The sequence below is a fragment of the Aotus nancymaae genome, unplaced genomic scaffold (assembly GCF_030222135.1).
Source record: "Aotus nancymaae isolate 86718 unplaced genomic scaffold, 86718_ANA_hifiasm-v0.15.2.pri h1tg000016l, whole genome shotgun sequence".
NCBI classification, from domain to species: domain Eukaryota; kingdom Metazoa; phylum Chordata; class Mammalia; order Primates; family Aotidae; genus Aotus; species Aotus nancymaae.
Window position 1 is genome coordinate 59,733,176 of NW_026988428.1, and position 19,726 is coordinate 59,752,901.

The 19,726-nt window shown below is 35.7% G+C and overlaps 1 protein-coding gene across 11 annotated transcripts in view; it reads left to right on the forward strand.

The window, feature by feature from the left end:
• The window catches only part of CCDC91 (coiled-coil domain containing 91), a 388,228-nt gene that overhangs the window by 155,479 nt on the left and 213,023 nt on the right, over positions 1-19,726 (forward strand). The gene's annotated exons all lie outside the window — the stretch shown is intronic.

Below are 19,726 nucleotides of genomic sequence, written 5' to 3' on the forward strand. Positions count from 1 at the left end.
GGCAGTGTCTAGGGTGAATGTTTCCAGCTCCTGAGGACCCAGTGGGTGTGTGTTATCATGTGTTCTTTTAGTTTAGCCATCCGTAGGTGGCTTGTGTTAGTCAACTTTATTAGACCTCTGCCTTATGGGGAGGACGAAGGGCTTTCTGTATCCTGAGGTTCTTGCCTTGGTGTACCATAAGAATTGGATCACGTGTGGGCTTGGAGAATGAGTGCAAGGTTTTATTGAGTGAAAGTAGCTTTCAGCAGATGGGGTAGCCAGAAGGGAGATGGAGTGGGAAGGTGGCTTTCCCCTGGAAAACCCTGTGTCATGTTGCTGGCCTGCTGGCGTCTGTTGGTGTGCTCTTCCACTGGTGTCCTCTCAATTTCCAGCTGCTGCGTCGTCTTCTGCTGATGTGTTCCTCTCGACATCCAGCTGCTTGTATGTCTGCCTGCTAGGGTCTCAGGATTTCTGTAGGTATAGGATGGGGGCATGGCAAGCCAGGGTGGTCTTGGGAGATGCAACAGTTGGTCGCAAAGGCAGGAATGCCTATCCTTACCTAGGCCCATGGACACAGGCCTAGGGGTGGAGTCCTAGCCAACGACCATGCTCTTCTCTTCCCAGCACTTTCCTGCCCTCCTCACATATCATCACTTTGATACTAACTCTTCTGCCTCTCTGGTCCACATTTAAGGACTTTTATGATGACATTAGACTCACCAGAATAATCCAGGATAATCTATTTTAAGATCATCTGATTAATAACATTAATTTTATTAACTACCTGAGTCCCCTTTGACATGTAAACTGATGTCTTCATAGATTCCAGAAATCAGGATGTACTTATGTTTAGGATTCCATTATTCTGTCTGTGATACTTAGGGTTCCTTGACCACACTTTGAAAACTATAGTTCTGTATAGACATTTCCTGCTATTATTTCATTATCCTCTTTATTTGTAAAATTTGAGGTGCTCCCACATGTAGAGAGATGTGGAGGAACTAGTAAAAAGAGGCTGAGAATGAGTAGCTAAAGGAATAAGAGAACTGAGAGTTTGTCATCTAGGCCAAGAAAAGTCTGTTTAAAGGAAAGAGTAGTCAACTGTGGCAAATGCTGCTGAAGGTTATCTAAAATCAGGACTAAGAAAAGACTGTTGCATAGGTGTACTAGGCAAAATATTGTTCTCTTAAGATGTCCACCTCCTAAATTTCAGAGTCTGTTGCACCACAAAAGTTCTTTAAAACAGATGTAATTAAGATTCTAGACCTCAAAGTGGAGAGATTCTCTTTGATTCCCCTGATGGGCCCAGAAAAATCACATAATTAATTAAAAATATCTGACTGTGGTGAGAGAGACAGAAGCATGAGAAGAATTTGATGCTCTGTTGTTTCTGAGATGCAGAAACCATATGAAAAGAACTGAATTTTGTCAATAGTTCGAATTAAGAAACAAAAGAAGCCCTTCCCTAGAGCCTGCAGATAGAGGCAGCCAGCCCTGTACCAGCACCTTGATTTTAACCCAGTGAGACATGTTGACTTCTGACTTATACAACTATAAGATAATAAATGTGTGTTATTTTAAGCCACTGAGTTTATAGTAATTTGTTATGACAGTAATAGAAGACTAATACAGTAGGCCATTTGTTATCTCAGTGAGCAGTTTTGGGATAATGGTGGGGATGAAAGTCTGTTGGAGTGGATTTAAGAGAATGGGAGGACAGGAAGTGGAAGCAGGATGAGTACAGAAGATTCTTCAGTGTATGAGGGGCAAGAGAAGATTTATTTTTTTCCTGAAAAATATGATAGCATGCTTCTATCATTATGAGATTGATTCAATTGAGTGGGAAACTTGATGACCAAGTGAAAGAGAGGCCTTGAGGGGTGAAGGTGGGGACAGCAATACCCCTGAATAGATGAGGGAATATAGGATCTAGTGGATAAGTACAGGGTGTTGTCTTTAGGTGGAACACAGTTCTTATAGTAACAGTAGGGAAGACTACATATGTAGGTTCAGATACATACAGACTAGTGGATGTAATAGGCACATGTGGAAAGGCATTTCTGTTAGCTTCCATTTTATAAGAATGGAGTAAATAGAGTTGAGATATTGGAGGTTTAAGTGTGAATAAAGTGTAAAATCCGCTCAAGTTTGTAGGCAGACAGGATCACTAATACTGCATATCATGCTTTTTTGTTTGACATAGCCAGATAACCTTAGATATTCCTCTTAGGAGCCTGGCCTATCAAACTTAAGGCATTAAAGAGTAGACAGAGAATGTTTTGTGTAGTCAGGGATGTGTTTGGGGAATGGCGGGTGGAGAGAGAGATTGAGAGATACTGAGAAAAAGAAGTAATGAGAGAAATAATATTGAGACTGAGAGAAACAGATTGAGAGAAGGAGATATACACACACATAGACATACATTGTATATACACATATATTCAAATATATGTACAACCCCCTTAATATCCCTATCTTCCCATATATAATAAATAGTATAATGTAATGTATACATATATGTTCATATGCACATGTACACATATCCATTCTCATAGCCGTATATCATACTCACATCTGTGTATGGAGGTGGGCACGGGGGAGTAGAAGGAAGAGCTTGAGGGAGAGAGTTTGAGAGGAATGATGCTGAGCCATACAGTCTCAACTTTTCCTTACCAACATAAGGATTCAGGTCACCTTGCCTCTTATGTTTAGAGAAGGAGAGAGAGAGGGAAAAAATGAGTCGGTGGGGTAAGAGGTTAAGAGAGTTACTGAGTTCCTATTACATAGAAAAATGAACTTAGGGAAGAGGTTTCTCAAACAGTTCAATTTCCTTACCTGTACTTTCATTATTTATAAAATACAGAGGGGAGAGGTATGTGCCTTTTTCATCTTTATGGTCTTTTCTGGTTCTATAATTATGTGACTAAATTTATGAGACTGATTTGATAAAAAATTTTATACAGCAAATTCTTATGGAATATTTGCTTCTTATTTTATAAAACAATTTGTCTAGAATTATGTATCATCTGACCTTTTGGTATGTTGGTAATTTTGTAGTCCTATCTAGGCTGATGCCTGTTTTTTGACAGACAGTATGCATTATTCTAACATTAATTTTAGGAAAATTGACATCACTTTTCTAAGAGTGAGGCAATGTTTTTGCTGGCTTGCCAGACACTTTTGCCAGGATAGGAGAGAGAGAGAAATACTTCAGCATCTGAAAGATGTGATTCATATTTTATAAGTCACAACTTTTTTCCTGATATTTTAAATTCTTATCTAAAATAATTATTTTATACTTTGGAACTAATAGATATCTTAACAAAAGGAAAAATGTAGTGTGAAATTTTTGGAGCATACTTGTAATACGAAGTCAAAGTTATACTAAACAGGTGACATTTGTATAAGAATCAAATGTAGTCACTAGCAAATCTTAAATTATCTTACTTGGAGTTAATAGAACCACATGCTAATCATTACTTGGCTAATTTTATAAGGAAAGTGAAATTTAGTGATTTTTTTTTTTTTTTTTTTGCCAACAGATACATTTGCCTGTTTTTCTTTGTGTTTTCTTTACATCATTATTGAACTCTAATGAATATGTATTAGAGAAAACATCATCTTTGTGGTAAAATATAGAGTAGAAGAAATTTCCCTGTAGCATGAGCTCTCTTTCCATTTCTGTGAATATTTTCTTCTCTCATTTGAAAAACATTTATTTCATATGTGTAATATGCTTATTCGTATTCACCATTAAACTTATTAGTGTAAATAGTCTTTACTCAGACAGAAACTTATGATAAAATCTCTTGAGTTATTATACTCCCAGTTTTCATCAGAAGTAAAAGGAAGACAATGAGGAAAACTAATGCTTCCTGACTGGTTACTACATGCAAGGCACTATGCTATCTACCCTGAATGCATTTTCACAGTAACCCTGTGAGGTTATTATTATCTGTTTTACAGATGAGGAAATTCAAGTTTAGCTATTAGCCTTTGAATGAAGGTTTTCTTTTAGACCCATGAGCCCTCTAATATTTTTCCCTCAATAAATATTTATTAAAGTTTGGTTGTTTATATTCATTGCTTAATGTCAGCCAGTTGCCAGTAGACAGAGAAGGCGTCTGCCTACACCATGTTGAGGGGAAGCTGGGATTATTGTTTCCTCTAAATATGTCAATCCTTATTCCTCAGCTTTGGTGTCAGCAATCTCATCATTAGACATTTATTTCATTGGGTTAGGTTTCTAAGATAGACACTTACTGTATTTTGGAAATGGCAACATATTCACGCAGTTCAGAATTTTAAAAAGTACAAAAGGTTATACAGTACAAGATCTCCTTCCCATGAGATCTGCCCACTTTTCCTTTCTTGTGTCAGCCAATGTTAGCAATTTCTTATATATCCTTCCAAATATATTTTAGATATATGCATACAAATGTACTGTGTATATATGTATGTGTGTTTGTATGTATGTATAAATTATTCATTTTTTAATATCATGCTTTTACTTAAGAACATGAGATAGTAAGAGCTGCTTCTTAATAATCTATTTAATGAGTGTACTATCATATATTTAACAAGTTCCTCATATTGAACATTTAAGTGATTGCTGACCTTTCACTACAGTTACCTTGTGTATTTAGATACTGTTATTAAATATGTAAACTGAGGCTTTTATAGCTAATTATTCACTTACTGTCTACATTTACTGCACTGTATGCTCTAAGCACAGGTAATGTCTCAATTAAAAAAAAAAAAACTCTTACCAAATGGTAAATAAACATGGTTTAAAGAGTCATTTCTAAAGTATTTGTTATGAAAAACATTATTCACAGATCCTTTCTCATTCCTGCCATTTTTCTGGTGCCCAACAGCAATTACATTCAACTTTTAAAATTAATATTTATGACTATGTTTTTAAATAACATACTGTACAATATTTCTACTTCTTGGTTTTTCAGATCTTGTGTATTTCTACCTCTGATCCAAACCTAACAGTTCCTTTACTCCTCTGATATAGTTGTATCATAAATTTGACTAGATCAGTATTCAGTCTTTACAATATAATGATTATGTCAATGCCATTGATCCCTGAATTATATCACATATATTATCCCTGAATTGTATCACATATATTAATTTTTTTCTCAAAAAAACTTTTTATCTTTAAATAAGTATTGTCTTTTATGCATTTTTATTCATTGTGATTTTTTCCATGCAATTTTTTTTGGCTAATTTTTATTGTAAGCTCATATACATTTAATCTTAATTCACTGAATTCTTGGGACTTAATTGAGACTTCTGTGTTTCACAGGTGAATTTGTGGTTGGTTCTGTTGAGAGCTGTGAATATCAGGTGCCCTGGCACTATGCTGGTTGTATGTTCTAGGGTCTTCAGTGTAGTTGTCTGTAACTAGTTATTTTAATTTGTTGCCACCCCAGTGCTTGATTTTCTGATTGAAAAGCATATAAAAACTTTTGTTCATGAGACAGCCTTGACTTTAAAGAAGTGTTTTCCCCATAAAAATCAGGTTTCAGTTCGGTTTTTGGTTTTGGACTCTTGGAAATTTCCCTTCTTGTAAGCCAAGTACTACTCTAAGCATTAAGCTATGTTATGATTTAGTTGTATTTTTACTGGAGACACTTTAAGTATACAATAGTGCTGGAGATGGAGTTTCTGGGTCTGTATTTCAGTGTGTAGTATTTAGTTAAGGGAAATTTATTGAATTCATTTTTTTACTTTTTAATTTTTTACTTTACTGGTTTATTAAGAATATTTTAGAGGATACAAATAAAATAGCTAGATGAAGAGATACGTAGGGCAAGGTATGGGGCTGGGGCATGGAGCTTCCATGTGCTCCCTGGGATTGCCACCCTCCAGGAACCTTCATATGTCCAGTTATCTGGAAGCTGTCCAAACCCTGTCCTCTTGAGTATTTATAGTGGCTTTATGAGGTAGGCATGATTGATTAAACTGTTGGCCTTTGGTGATTAACTTGACCTTCAACCCCTATCCTGGTTAGGGGAGGGGACTGAACATCCTAACCCTCTAATCCTGTCTTGGTCTTTCTGGTGACCAGCCCTACCCTGAACCTATCAGACAAAAGACACATAAAAAGCAGCACTTTGGAGATTCCAAGGATTTTAGGAGTTATGAGCCAGAAACTGGCAGTGAAAAATCAGTGTATATATATATCATAATACCAGAGCCCCCCTCCCCAGGTTTTTGACCATGGATTCCTGAAATCAGAAGAATATACATAATCATTAATAATTTGTTCAGTCTGTCATATCGTATGAGTGTCTCTCAGGGTGAGGCCACTCAGGTTTGCATATTTCCTATCAATCTTTTCAGATTGCAAAACAGAAGTGGTCCTGACAAATGCACAGCTTCACTTACCTTTTCAGGTATCTGGAACAATTGAGCTAAGAGACAGTGTCATCTCTTGCTCTCAACACTTTTTAGAGTTGTTAATGTAATATTGAATTTCCTTCAGTTAATAGCTTGTTTATACATTTCTTTACTCTTAGCTATTATTTCTTCTTCTGTCCCATTAGTACCCTATCTTTTTCACCTTTGGAAGGGACATTAGAATTGCCGCTGTGCTGGTCTGGATTGCAGGCAGTGGGATAAGTGTACCAAGTACCTCTTCCTCAGTCCATCTAAAGACCATCTAAAGACAACACCCTGTACTTATTCATGAGTTCCTATATTCCCTCATCTACTCAGGGGTATTGCTGTCCCCACCTTCACCCCTGAAGGCCTCTCTTTCACTTGGTCATCAATTTTCTGAGGATGTTAATGTTACGATTTTTTGTTCCTACATAATGTTTCTTCTATTTGTGCTTTTTCATTTTCTGTTACTGTCTTCTGATACTTGTCTTTTGTTTAGAGGCTTTCTCTAAATGATTTTTTATCCACAGGTATCTCTTATTTAGTAATAGGGTACAAAAAGTTGTTTGGAAGCTCTATGCTGACTAATGAGGCATTCTGTAGAGCAGGCTTGACTGTAGGGTTATATGACAAGGCTGTTTATGGTCAGCCCTCTCCCACTGTCGGCATCTTTAAGCAGGGCTAGTTTTATGAGTGTGAAACCTCTGCATTTGCACAGGGCCCTGTGTTTATAGGGGCCCCATGCTTGGTTTAATCTCCTGTTGACATCTTTAATTTCTTAGTTTTTGAGTAAGGGTTCCACATTTTTATTTTATATTGAGTCTCAAAAATTATTTAACTGGTCCTGACTTTCTTGCTAGGTTTGATAACATTCCTTAGAGAAGGTCCACTTAGTCTCCTGTCTGGTGAGGATAATCCAGGCTAAACAGGAAAGATTTCAGGGCCTTTATATTTGCTGTGGAAACTTTTACTACTTTTCTTGTTTTCTGTGGTACTCCTGCCTTCATCTGTGCCTAGTGTTTCCAGTTTAGAGACCTTCTGTATTGCCTGCATCAGAGAATAGACCCTCATTATTCTATTACAATTGTATAGAGTCAAGCTCCCAGGTCTGCAGAGTGCTGGAAGTGATCTGGGGAGGACTTCGTCTTACATACACTTTCAGGCAACTATCCTGTTCTTAGCATTCCTTTTACCTACACTTCCAGAGTACTTTGCTGTTGCCAATTCCTGCGTATTTTGGGTTTTCTGCAATATTATTGAATAATTTCTGCAGTATTATTGAATAATTTCTGCAGTATTATTGAATAATGTCTCACTTTCACACTGCTTTTTTAAGATTCAGTTTTTTTCATTTTTCTATTACAGTTAGCACACATGCATCTGCTTGTATTCTTCTGTTTTCTCAACTTTGACTCTTGCCTTTATACTATTAAAAGCAAACAACAAAACAGAAAACCTACACTCTTTTAGATGTTTTAGTTGCATTTTAGGTGGCAGCAATAGTAGATACCTGTGTATAATCTGCCATTTCTTTAAAAGGTCTGGTATTATTGCTATTAATTATTATTGAGATCTGTGTTAAATACTTGTTATTCTGTTTAGGAGAGTTAATTTAGACAAATAATTGTAACTTTAACACTTAGGTAAGAAGTAATTTGAAAAAGGCTATGTCATAATCAGGAGAAATATCTTATTGTATTAAGGTACTGGGCATACACTGGGCAAATATCTTATTGTATTAAGAAATATCTTATTGTATTAATGTCCTGGGCATACACTGGGCAAAGTAAAAGTTGAGGTACTTGAGGTTTTTGGTGTGCGAAGGAAGAAGCTCATTCAAAGGACAGTGGAAAAGTTCAGTATTTGATTTCTAGGGCTGCTGTAACAAATTACCACAAACTTGGTGGATTGAAATAGAAGAAATCTATTCTCCCAGAGTTCTGGGGATTGGAAGTTTGAAATTAATGTGTCGGCAGAGCCATACTCTCTCTGAAGTTTCTATGGGAAAATCTTTGCTGGTCTCCTCCAGTTTCTCATGGCAGGTGACATTTCCTGGCTTCTGGCAGTCTGACTCCAATTTCTGCTTCTATCATGGCCTTCTTCCCTGTGTCTCAAATCTCCCTCTCTTTTCTCTTGTAATCAGTCATTTAATTTAGGGCACATCCATAAATATTTACCTAATGAATGCTTAATTATAATGCAAAGATCCTATTTCCAAATAAGATTACATTCATAGGTATGAAGGATTAGGTGTTGGACAAAACTTTTTAGGGGCACCATTCAATCTGTTATGGTGTTCCTCCTGGCCCCACAAAGTTTCTTTCCTTCACTCTGCAAAATACATTGACTGAGTCCTGATGTTCCCAGAAATCTCAACTCAATATATCAGCTTTACATTCATAATCTCATCTAAATAATATTAACTCAAAAGTCTCAATGTCATTATCTGAATCATCTAAACCAGATGTGGGTGAGACTGAGACTGAATGTGATCAAAGTTCTTTTATTGGTAGTTCTGTGAACTAGAAAACAAGTTATCTGTTTTCAGAATACAATGGCAATACGGGCATCAGATCCCATCAGAAAGATAAAATTGGAAGAAATAAAGGGAATCAGCAGTTCCAAACAAATTTAAAACACGGGAAGGAAAATTCATTAGGTTTCAAGGCCTAAGACTAATCCTCTATGGCTTGATACTTTGCCATCTGAGCCCACGGCTACAGTTTGGTGGGTTTCTGGACTTATGGCTTTAGTTTGGTTATTGTCTGGCCTGTGCTCCAGGTCAGTTGCCCTCTGTGCCCAGCACCCTGGCTTGGTTACGTTTCGTACTTGCAGTTCTGCTGCCGTCTATGCCTGTGACTGCTGGCCTCTGCCTCTGCACCCATGGCTCAAGCTGTGGCTCTGGGCCCATAGCCCTGGGCTTTGCAATCATAGTTCTAACCTCAGGCCCATTTCTCCTGTTTTGTTTTGTTTTATTTTGTTTTTTAAGATTAGCACATATTTATAGCTTCCTGGTCTAATTAGCCTACTTCCTCCCTGTAGAATCTCAGCAGTCTGACAGTCATTCTTTATTTCATTTCTTTCTCTTTCATCCTAGGCTTCATCCTAGGCTTGCTGTATATCTCCTTTATCCTAGACTTGCTGTATATCTCTTAGTATAACATTTTCAAAAACCTTGTGAATCTGCTGAATTAAGGGAATTCATGCTATTAGACAAATAAGTTATCCACAGATCCTTTCTGGATAACCCTATAGAGTCATGCCTTGAAGATATTGAAAAGTTTGGTTCCAGACCACTGCAATAAAGCAAATATTGTAGTAAGTGAGTCAGATCAATGTTTTGGTTTCTCAGAGTATAATAAAGTTACATTTATACTATACTGTAGATTATTGTGTGTGTAATACCATTCATGTCTAAAAAATGTACCTACCTTAATTAAAATGCTTATTGCTAAAACATGGTAACAATCATCTGAGCTTTCAGTGATTGTCATAATCCTTTTGTTACTGAAGGGTTTTGCCTCAGTGTTGATAGCAGCTATTGATAAGGGTGGTGGTCGCTGAAGGTTGGTGTAGCTATGGCAGTTTCTTAAAATGAAACTACAATGAAGTTTTGCTACATCAGTTGACTCGTGCTTTCATGAAAGAGTCCTCTTTAATGTGCGGTGCTGTGTGGTAGCATTTTACGTACAGTAAAGCTTCTTCCAAAATTGGAGTCAGTTCTCTCAAACTCTGCCACTGCTTTATCAATTAAGTTTATGTAATAATATTCTACATCCCTAGCAGCCATTTTAACAATTTTCACAGTGTCTCTATGAGAACTAGATTCCATCTCAAGAAACTACTTTCTTTGTAAGAAGTAACTCCTTATCTGTTCAGGTGTTTTGTGATTGCAGCAGTTCAGTCACATCTTCAGGCTCTACTTACAATTCTAGTTTTCTTGGTATTTCTGCCACATCTGTGGTGGAAAGGAATCTTTTTTTTTTTTTTTGGTAGTCTTCAACAATGGTCTTAAAATATTCAGTAAACCCTACTGTAAACAGATACGCTGTCATCCAGGCTTTGTTATTCCATTGATAGAGCACAGGCAGAGCAGCAGAATGCTTAAGGGCCCTGAATTTTGTGGATGTTAAATGAGCATTGGCTTCCACTTAAAGTCACCAACTGCATTAGCCCCTAACAAGAGTGTCAGTGTGTCCATTGAAACGTTGAAGTCAGTCATTGACTTCTTCTCTCTGGCTGTGAAAGTCCTGCATAGCATCTTCCAAGAAAAGGATGTTTTGTCTGTATTACAGATCTGTTGTTTAGTGTTGCCACTTTCATCCATTATCTTAGCTAGATCTTCTGGATAATTTGCTGCAGTTCTACATCAGTACTTGCTGCTTTACCTGTTATTTTTATCTTATGGAGATGACTTTTTTTTTTTTCCTTCAACATCGTGAACCAGTCTCTGATAACTTCAGATTTGTCTTCTGCAGCTCCTAATCACTCCTAGCCTTCACAGAATTGGAGAGTTATGACTTTGTTCTGAATTAGGCTTTGGCTTAGTGGGGAATGTTGTGGCTGGCTCAGTCTTCTCTCCAGAACACTAAAATCAGCAATAATGCTGTTTCACTTTCTTATCATTTGTGTGTTAACTGGAGTAGCACTTTTACTTTTTTTCAAATCTTGTCCTTTGCATTCGTTCACAATGTAGCTGTTGGCACGAGAGGCCTAGATTTTGGCTGCCCTAAGCTTTTCATATGCCTTTCTCACTAAGGTTAATCATTTCTCGCTTTTGATTTAAAGTGAGAGCCATATGACTGTCACTTGAACATTTAGTTTTTTTAGGGTTATTGATTGGCTTGATTTTAATAATACTGTGTCTCAGGGAATAGAGAGACTCTAAGAGTGGGGTAGGTGGGGGAATGGCTGGTTGTTCATTCAGAACACATGCAACATTATTAAGTTTGCCATCTGATATGGGCATGATTTGTGGCACCCGAAAACAATAGTAACATCAAAGATAACTGATCACATATCACTGTAACAGATGAACTAATAATGAAAAATTTTGAAATACTGTTATAATTACCAAGATTTGACACAGAGACAGAGTGAGCACACAGCTGTGGAAAAATGGTGCTGATTCATGGAGGGAAACAACACATACTGGGGCCAATTAGAGGGTGAAGGGTGAGAGGAGGGAGAGGATCCTGAGGAGGGAGAGGATCAGGAAAAACAACTAATAGGTACTAGGGTTAACACCTGTGTGGTGAAATCATCCGTACAACAAACCCCCGACCCAAGTTTTCTATGTAACCAACCTTCACATGTGCCCCTGAACTTAAAAGCCTTCAATTTGTAAAAAATGTAGTATCTTTGAAGCACAGTACAGTGAAGTATAGTAAAATGAATTACATGCACTTACTGGTTTAAAAAAGCAGAAATTTATGTTATGGAGGTCAGAGTTTTAAACATCAACATTTTGGCAGGGTCATACTGCCTCCAAATGATCTAGGGGGAATACTACTTTACCTCTCCCAGCTTCTATTAGTGCCTGATATTCTTCAGCATATGGCAGCATGACTCCATCCTCTCTCTTTCTTCACATGCCTTTCTATTCTACCTCTCTGTCTCAAATCTTCCTCTCCTTTCTTTTATAAGAATACAAATAATTGGATTTTGGACCCATCCTAAGTCCAGGATGATCTCATCTTATGTTTCTTAAGTAGTTGTGTCTGCAAAGATATTATTTCCAAATAAGGTTACATTCACAGGTACTAGTTTTAAGGACTTGGACGAACCTTTTAGGGAGGTCACAATTCAACCCACTACAAATACCACTTTTTGTGTATTTAAATATGTGAAGGCAAATAATACTATGGCCAGAAAAACTCATTATGTAGATAAATGACAAGAACATTAAAAAGTAATTTTTAGTATTCAGCCATTTTCCTTTTTTTTTTTTTAAATTTGATCAAAGATTAAAATGTATTGAGAAGCTGTGGTAGTAGAAAGTTCCTTTCTGCATCTGGGGTTAAAATATAATAAAACTTTGGAGACCAGATTTAAAATGGGAGAAGTCATAAAATAAGAATTCTAGGGTGTTTTAGATTCTTATTGATTGGGAGGTTTGTAGGTTTATTGCATATGTAGGTTATAGGCCTTTTCTTTGACATTCAGTGACTAGAAATGGTTTCTTGCTGTAACCACAAAGTAGGGAGGATTGGTTGTAATTGTCTCATACAAGTAGACACAGCTGTCCTTAGGATCGAAAACTTTGTCTCCTCTTCCCTCCTCCCTCCTGCCTCTCCTTTTTTCTTCCTCCTTTCTCCCTCTTTCTCCTTCCCTCCCTGTCTTTCCTTTCCTTGACATTTTTCTACATCGTTTCCTTCCTTCTTTCTCTATTTTTTTTTCTCCTGTGCTTGGCGTGAGTTAGTTTTGAGCTTCTGCCTTTCAAGGCTCTTTCCCTTTGAAGATCTTAACAAAGCTGATGATAAATAATAATCTGTGTCTGATGCAGAGTGGAGTTTCTTTCCCATTGGAGCACTTAATAAGGCAACATTAAAGTAGAATTCGGAACAGAGCCAATCCAATCAACAAATTAACCAGGATCTCAGCTGGGGTTTTGCAAAAGGCTAAGTTTCTCAGGCTGTGCAGGATTTCGCCTTCATTCTTTAACAGAATATGGTTGGTAGAGGACATGTTGTGCTAATGGATAAATGATAATAGCAACAATCATGACACTGTTATATCATTTTCTCTTATGAATTTCACTTGAGTGGTTGTTTTCATCTTCATGGAGATGAATTTAGTGTGACCTGTTTGTTCATTCCTTTTTTGCTCACCACCAATTTCTTAATACTTTGCCTTAGACATGGGTGTGAAATTGTCATGTTTGAGATTTGTAAATTAACATACAGGAAAATTGGTTACTTCTGTGCTTGTATGAGTAGATTGTGAGGTTCTTTGCATACCTTCCTCATTGTATCTGCTAGGAGAATTCCAGGAGAAGTTGGCTTCTTTAATCTTGTTTTTGATTGAGAGGATTCAGCAAAGCTCATGGCTTTGGATTCTGCATGCCATGAATTTCATGCCATGTGTTAAGTCAGCCACCAATGGGATAGGTACAGTAATTAAAATTAATCTTTTGAGATTTTGGTTCTCCTACAGTCTTATTAAGGGCATTCATTTTAGTATTGGGGATAGATTGCTATGGCAAAAATGCTTTATTTCCATTTGTAATATTTATACTTTTAGACTGATTCTTATGCTTGTGTTTTTTTTCTTCCATTTTATATTTGTCTAAATTATGGAATTAGTTTGTGAGACTGGGGATGATTTTGAAGGGTCTGTCATGTGCTTTTGTTACCACGTGTGTTGAGGGATTGAGAAATGAGACAGAATGGAGAGATAGGAAAACAAGCATTCTCTGGGAAAGACTTCTGTTGCATAATGCTGTATCATGCTATTGAAGCTTACTTTCATGGCAAGGATTATGGCTTCTTTAGGAAAAACAACCGGGTTTATTCCAGCTGTCAAGTGGTGGGATTGATCAGAAATGAAGAGGTGTTGTTTTGCTGTTTTTCTTCTCTTTTGATAAGATTATCCCATATGTACATATTATCTTCTTAGCACTATTTTGGCATTTATAGTTAGGCCATTTAGGTGTGTTGGATTATTCAGATTTTGGTAGGGGGCATTTTGTACCATCTGTCAGAATTTTTTCATGTGTTGGTTATGTGTTATCCCACCATTTTTATTTTGATTTCTTGCCCCACAGATTTCCTTTTGGAATATCTGGACGTGTTTGTGTCTGCCTTCTCCAATATAGTTGATTAGTTGTTGTGAAAAGGATGTAATCTTGTGGCTTCCAAGAAAGTGGTGATGAAACCTATATTGGAAAACCTTTCTCAATCAGATGATGCTTGCTAATTATGTTCTGGTAGGCTAATTATAGACTGGCTGTTGACAAAATAATTTGGAAGGTGAGAAACAGCTGCTTTCTGATAGATAGAATATAATGTAACTAGTTGATCTTTGGAATTTCTTTCTCTGTCTTTTTAAAATTACTGTAATAATCCATTCCAAACACATCAATTCAATACTGACTTTTAATCATCCGTGTAACAGAGGATCCTATTGCTGTGCATGAATTAATTTCTTAGAAGTGATTAGTAGGGTTTCTACTTGGCTTGGCAATGGCCAACACAAATAGAATATGAGCTTTTTAAAAGAAAGCCTTGATTCAGATACTTGAATTGCATGTTGTCATCAATATACCAATGATACTTACCAAAATTTTTGTGAATATTTCATTTTTTTGGAAAGAGCCTTTATTTGTTGATTGTATGGTTCCTGTTTTACATGTGTATCTGTTAAATTTCTTGAATACTCATCATGTCCAGGCATATTAAGAGTATGAGACTTAGGTGTATTTAATCATTTTAGCTAAGAAGCAGTTGGGATTGGAGCAGTTATGGGTAGTGGAGGATCAATTGGAATGTGCTTCCGTTAACCTTTGAAAGGCACCATTGCATCAGTTTTGTCAGACCAAAATTTCTGGTTAGCAGTAGTGAATTGATGAATGACTGTTTCACATTTTACAGACTATGATTAGTTATGTGTCTTTGCTTCATAAGAGTGTATAAAATATAATATGTGATTCTGTGTTTTATTGAGTTATATACAGAAAACATACCTGTTGAGGGATTGAGAATACATTCAGATAGCTTGATTTTTGACAGGATATTTTCAAATAAACATTAGGGTGGCTATCAGGAGATCTGATTTAGGCTTTGCTGTGCCTTTATGTAACAATACCTGGCACACAGTCATATTATTTTAATGACCTGTGGGAACAAATTTTTTGACTTATTTGGGTCTCAGTATCTTCATTTGTAAAATGGACATATTGGAATTGTTGACCTTTGAAGTATCTTTTTGTTTAAAAATTCTGCAGTCTTATTTAAGGTGAGAGCATTTGCCTTTGTCATCTCTTTCTAGTGATGTTTTGGGGTTTGACATTTTTAAAGAAAGTTATCACTATGGTCAAATTTGGCTTGACTCCTTTAAAGATAGGCTGTAAATATTTGACTGTATAGTCTTGAAATGAATTTTGGTATGACTACTTGTTTATTCCCATGTTTTTAACTAGACAGACTGTTGTGTTCCAATGTGGTTGTATGATTGCCATTAGTAACTTTGAAGTAAGCAAAGGAGGGTTGATTGAACTTTTCCTAACATACTGTGTTGGAAACAGATGCTCGATGCAGCAAAGAAAAATTAGCACTGAGACAAAGGATCTTTTAGAAGCTCAGTTTTTACTTCCTGGACTGCAGGAAGGGTAATCTTGCTAGTCATTTTGCCATAAGAGTACAGTGAACAAAGGAAAACAGATATGTTTATTCCTTATGCATCTGGGGTCATCCTTACTGCTGTGTCAGATCTCCATTGGCTGGAGTCAGACCTCACAATCTAAACTAAAGCCCGATTGGCTAACAACTTAAAACTTTTCTAAACAGGTAAAAGCAATGGAGAGCTGGGGCATACCCGTGAGCATGTCCAGCACAGATATCTTGGTTAAAGTACAAGAACATAGAATGCACTACCTCCCTGTAAACATGGCATGTCTAACAGCTACATAGGATAGAGCTTAACAAAGAGTTATTAGCACACTGACGATTTATTCTTTAACAAGAAAGGAAATTTTAAAGAGGAACTTTTCTACTTCTCATGTATCGTATTATAGGATAGCATTAAGAAAGTTGGAAGTGTATCTTAGAAATAATTTATTCTAACTCCCTCATTTAACAGTTAGACAAAGATACCACAAAACTCTTTTTTAATTTATATGCTTAACTTGTATCAGAAAAAGAACATTGATTTTATTCTCACTTAGTCATTCAACAAACATATACTTGAACCTGTTAAGGAGCTTTTTTTGAAGATCAGATTGTGAATAATGTTATTAACATTTTTATTTTGATGTAAAATAGTTCTGTCTCTAATTCTGTCTCTCTTTGATGAAGAAGGAAACACCTTTCACACTTCCCAAATATATTTGGCCTTCAAATCTTGACCGTTTTATTTCTTCTTTATTTAGTGCTTGTTGACCAAGCTGACATTCTGTATAAGGCACTATTTAAGGTACATATATTCAGTGTCAAGTAAAATTTCACCCTCTCAAATTGAGCTTGTTGTCTGTGAAATTTTTCTGATGTCCTTTTTTCCTTACCTTAATAAGCTCCATAGTGTTACAGATTACTATCACTACCTTTTCCAATATAGTAGGGCACACAGGCAAGGAACAATAAATAGAAAACATTTGGTAGTGATAAGTGCAATGAGATAAATAAAGCATGATTAGTGAATAGTGATCAGTGGTGTACTATCTTATGTAAGAGTGGTCAGGAAAAGTATCTCTGGTAAGATAATTTTTGAGCAGGATCTAGAGGAAGTGAACATGTGGAAATAGCGTTTGAAGCACAGCAGCAAATAGCAAATATAGCAAGTGTAATAGTCTTACACTTTTAATATCACACCAATACTTTTTAATGACTAATGTGATTATTCAGAGCAAGAGATATTGAGTGATTACACTATAATTGAGATGATGTACATTTATTTTCAATTTGTAACTAATTAGGCCAAATAATATATTCTTCTTTAGTTTCACTTAAGGCATCTAGGTTAATTTGCTTTGCTTTAGGTTAATTAATTTCTAATATTTCTGAACTTTTTTGGTAGTTTATTCAATTTTTAAATTAGTAATAGGTATTATCAAGAGAGAAATAAAAGGTAATATTTGAACAGTTAAGTTTAAAAAATGCTGGTTTTAATATAGGCAAACAGATTACATATAAGTTTGTCAGAGGTTTCAATATTTAAATATATGTTGTTAATTTCCACAGTTTGTTTGACCATGGTAGCCTATTTTATATTAGCTTTTCTGTTTTGTAAAGCACTCTCTGGGTAACACTAGTGTATCTGACTGCAGGGTAGGATATATGCATCCCAAGAACTGCCTAGGATGATCCACTAGGTTATAAATATAAAATGGCAGAATATCTTTTTGTTTACTTTTTAAAATCTTGAGCAATGAGAGTAAAACTATGCTAATATTTCATATGGATTGGTGCTTTTGCCTTACCCTAGGTCCTTACATGAAACAGTAACGTGATTTGTGAAATAACTTGACATGAATGGGAGTTCCAAAGTGATGACTTTTAGTGATACCCTCTTTTGTTTGCTTTTTATGGTGTAGTACAATAAATGAATTTTCTTAAAGATAATTGGATTTAGTTATTATTATCTAGTTTTAATTAAAGTAGCTCCTACAAAAATAGGAAACTATATTAAAATAGATTGTTGCCATGAAACATGGATTGATAATCATACTAACAAAAATTTGTATTTATGACAATTGCTGTTGATTCTTTATGATTAGGTAGTTGAGTAAATTGTGATTTAGGTGTAATATGAGAAGATAAAGGACTTACCAGAAAAAAATAACTAGATGTTGATAATGAAATGACACCTGTTTCATCAATAAAGTATAATAAAAGAGGGGAATTGATGAAAAAGCAAGTGGTAGTAGTAAATGGACTAGAACTATGAGCATTCTCTTTTTATCTTAAATATAGTTGAAACTTAATTTTCTCTTAAAGCTCCTTCAGGTGACAGTGTAGTTATTCTTTGCAGTCATTCATGGTGGGTCACAAGCTGGCAGAGGCAGTGCCAGTTGCAGCACGTGTCTTCTGCTGTCACCTTAGGCAGTGACAGCCAGCAAGCCGATGTCAGAAAGGGAGTATGTGGAAGATTGTGTAGGGGATTTATGAGATTCATCACTCCAACCAACCTGACATTAGTATAATAAATCCCACTTGATTGAGATGTATTCTTTATGTCACTAGATTTAATTTGCTAATATTTAGGATTACAGTTTTTTTATTTATAAAAAATTTAACTCATAATTTTCTTTTCTTCTAAATAACGTTACAGATTTTATTATAAGGGATATGTTGTCCAAATAAAATATGGTGGGGAGTATTCCTTCTTTTCACATTCTCTTCCAGAGATATCTGTTAATTTTTTCTTAAATGTTTGTTAAAATTCACCTATTAAGCTGTCTGTGTGTAGAGATTCCTTGTTGCCTGGAGAATTTTTTGTATATGTGTTTTTTTTTAAGTTAATACATGTTCAGTTTCTTTAACATATATAGAACTATTCAAATTTTGTAATAGTTTTAGTTTTGGTAAATTGTGTTTTTTATTTTAGTGGTTTTAAAATTTCATGTAAAATTCTATAATATTTTGTAATATCTTCTCATTTTAAAAATATTTGTAGATTATGTAATGTCCTGCATTTGTGCCTGATGTTGGAAGTTTTGTGGGTTTTTTCTCTTCATTATCATCTTACCACTTGTTACACTTTTTTTCTCATCTTTTTTTTCTTTTTCCTTTCTTTGGCTTACTCTGTCCTATATGTTTTTTAAAGGATTTTTTGAAAATATTTTCAGTCATATTAAATATTCTTTTTGCTGTAGTCTGCATTTTTTTTTCACTGTCTTTTGGTTTCCTAATCCTGTTTTCGGCTCTCTTTCATCTGTTTATGTCATCTATTGAGTTATTAATAGTACATATTTCTCAGGTCTAGAATTTCTGTTTTAAGGATTCCAGTTCTCTGGTGAGAATCTCTGTCCTATTCATTTTTCTCCATTTCTCTTCCATTTTTTGGATATGTTAAGAACTCTTACATACATTTTAAAAACTCTTTAATAACTAGTATCTAAACCACCTACGAACCTATTTTATCTGTTTTCTATGTGTGCGTATATGTGTGAGAGTGTCTGTGTTCCTTTTTGGTTTTGTCTGTTATCTCTGAAAACTTTGTTTTGGAAGCTGGACATCATATTCGAAAAACTGGAAAGACTGTAGGATATTAAGAATTTTCAAAGAGAGTTCATCCTTTCCTGTCCTAGTAGGTAGAATTGGGGACTAATCACCTTGTTTCAGTGGGTCTCAAACTTTGGGATGTATTAGAAATGTAGATACCAAGGCTTGTTGCAGTAACACAGGGTGTCCCATCTCTTGATCCAGGTCAAGAATGGTCAAATGCCCCAAGGGAAAAGCACCTTTGCATTGTGTTATCCTACCTCTCAAAATGTTTTTCCTTTTCCTGTTGTTTCCCTTTAATTCCTCATTGCCTCAGTGTTCCCCATTCCTTTAAGCAAAGCTCATGTGTGTGTGTGTGTGTGTGTGTGTGTGTATATATATATATATCTTTTTGTTTCCAGCTGTAGCTAGATATATATATAATCTTTTCTCTTTGTTTCCAGCTGTAGCTAGATATATATATATATATATAT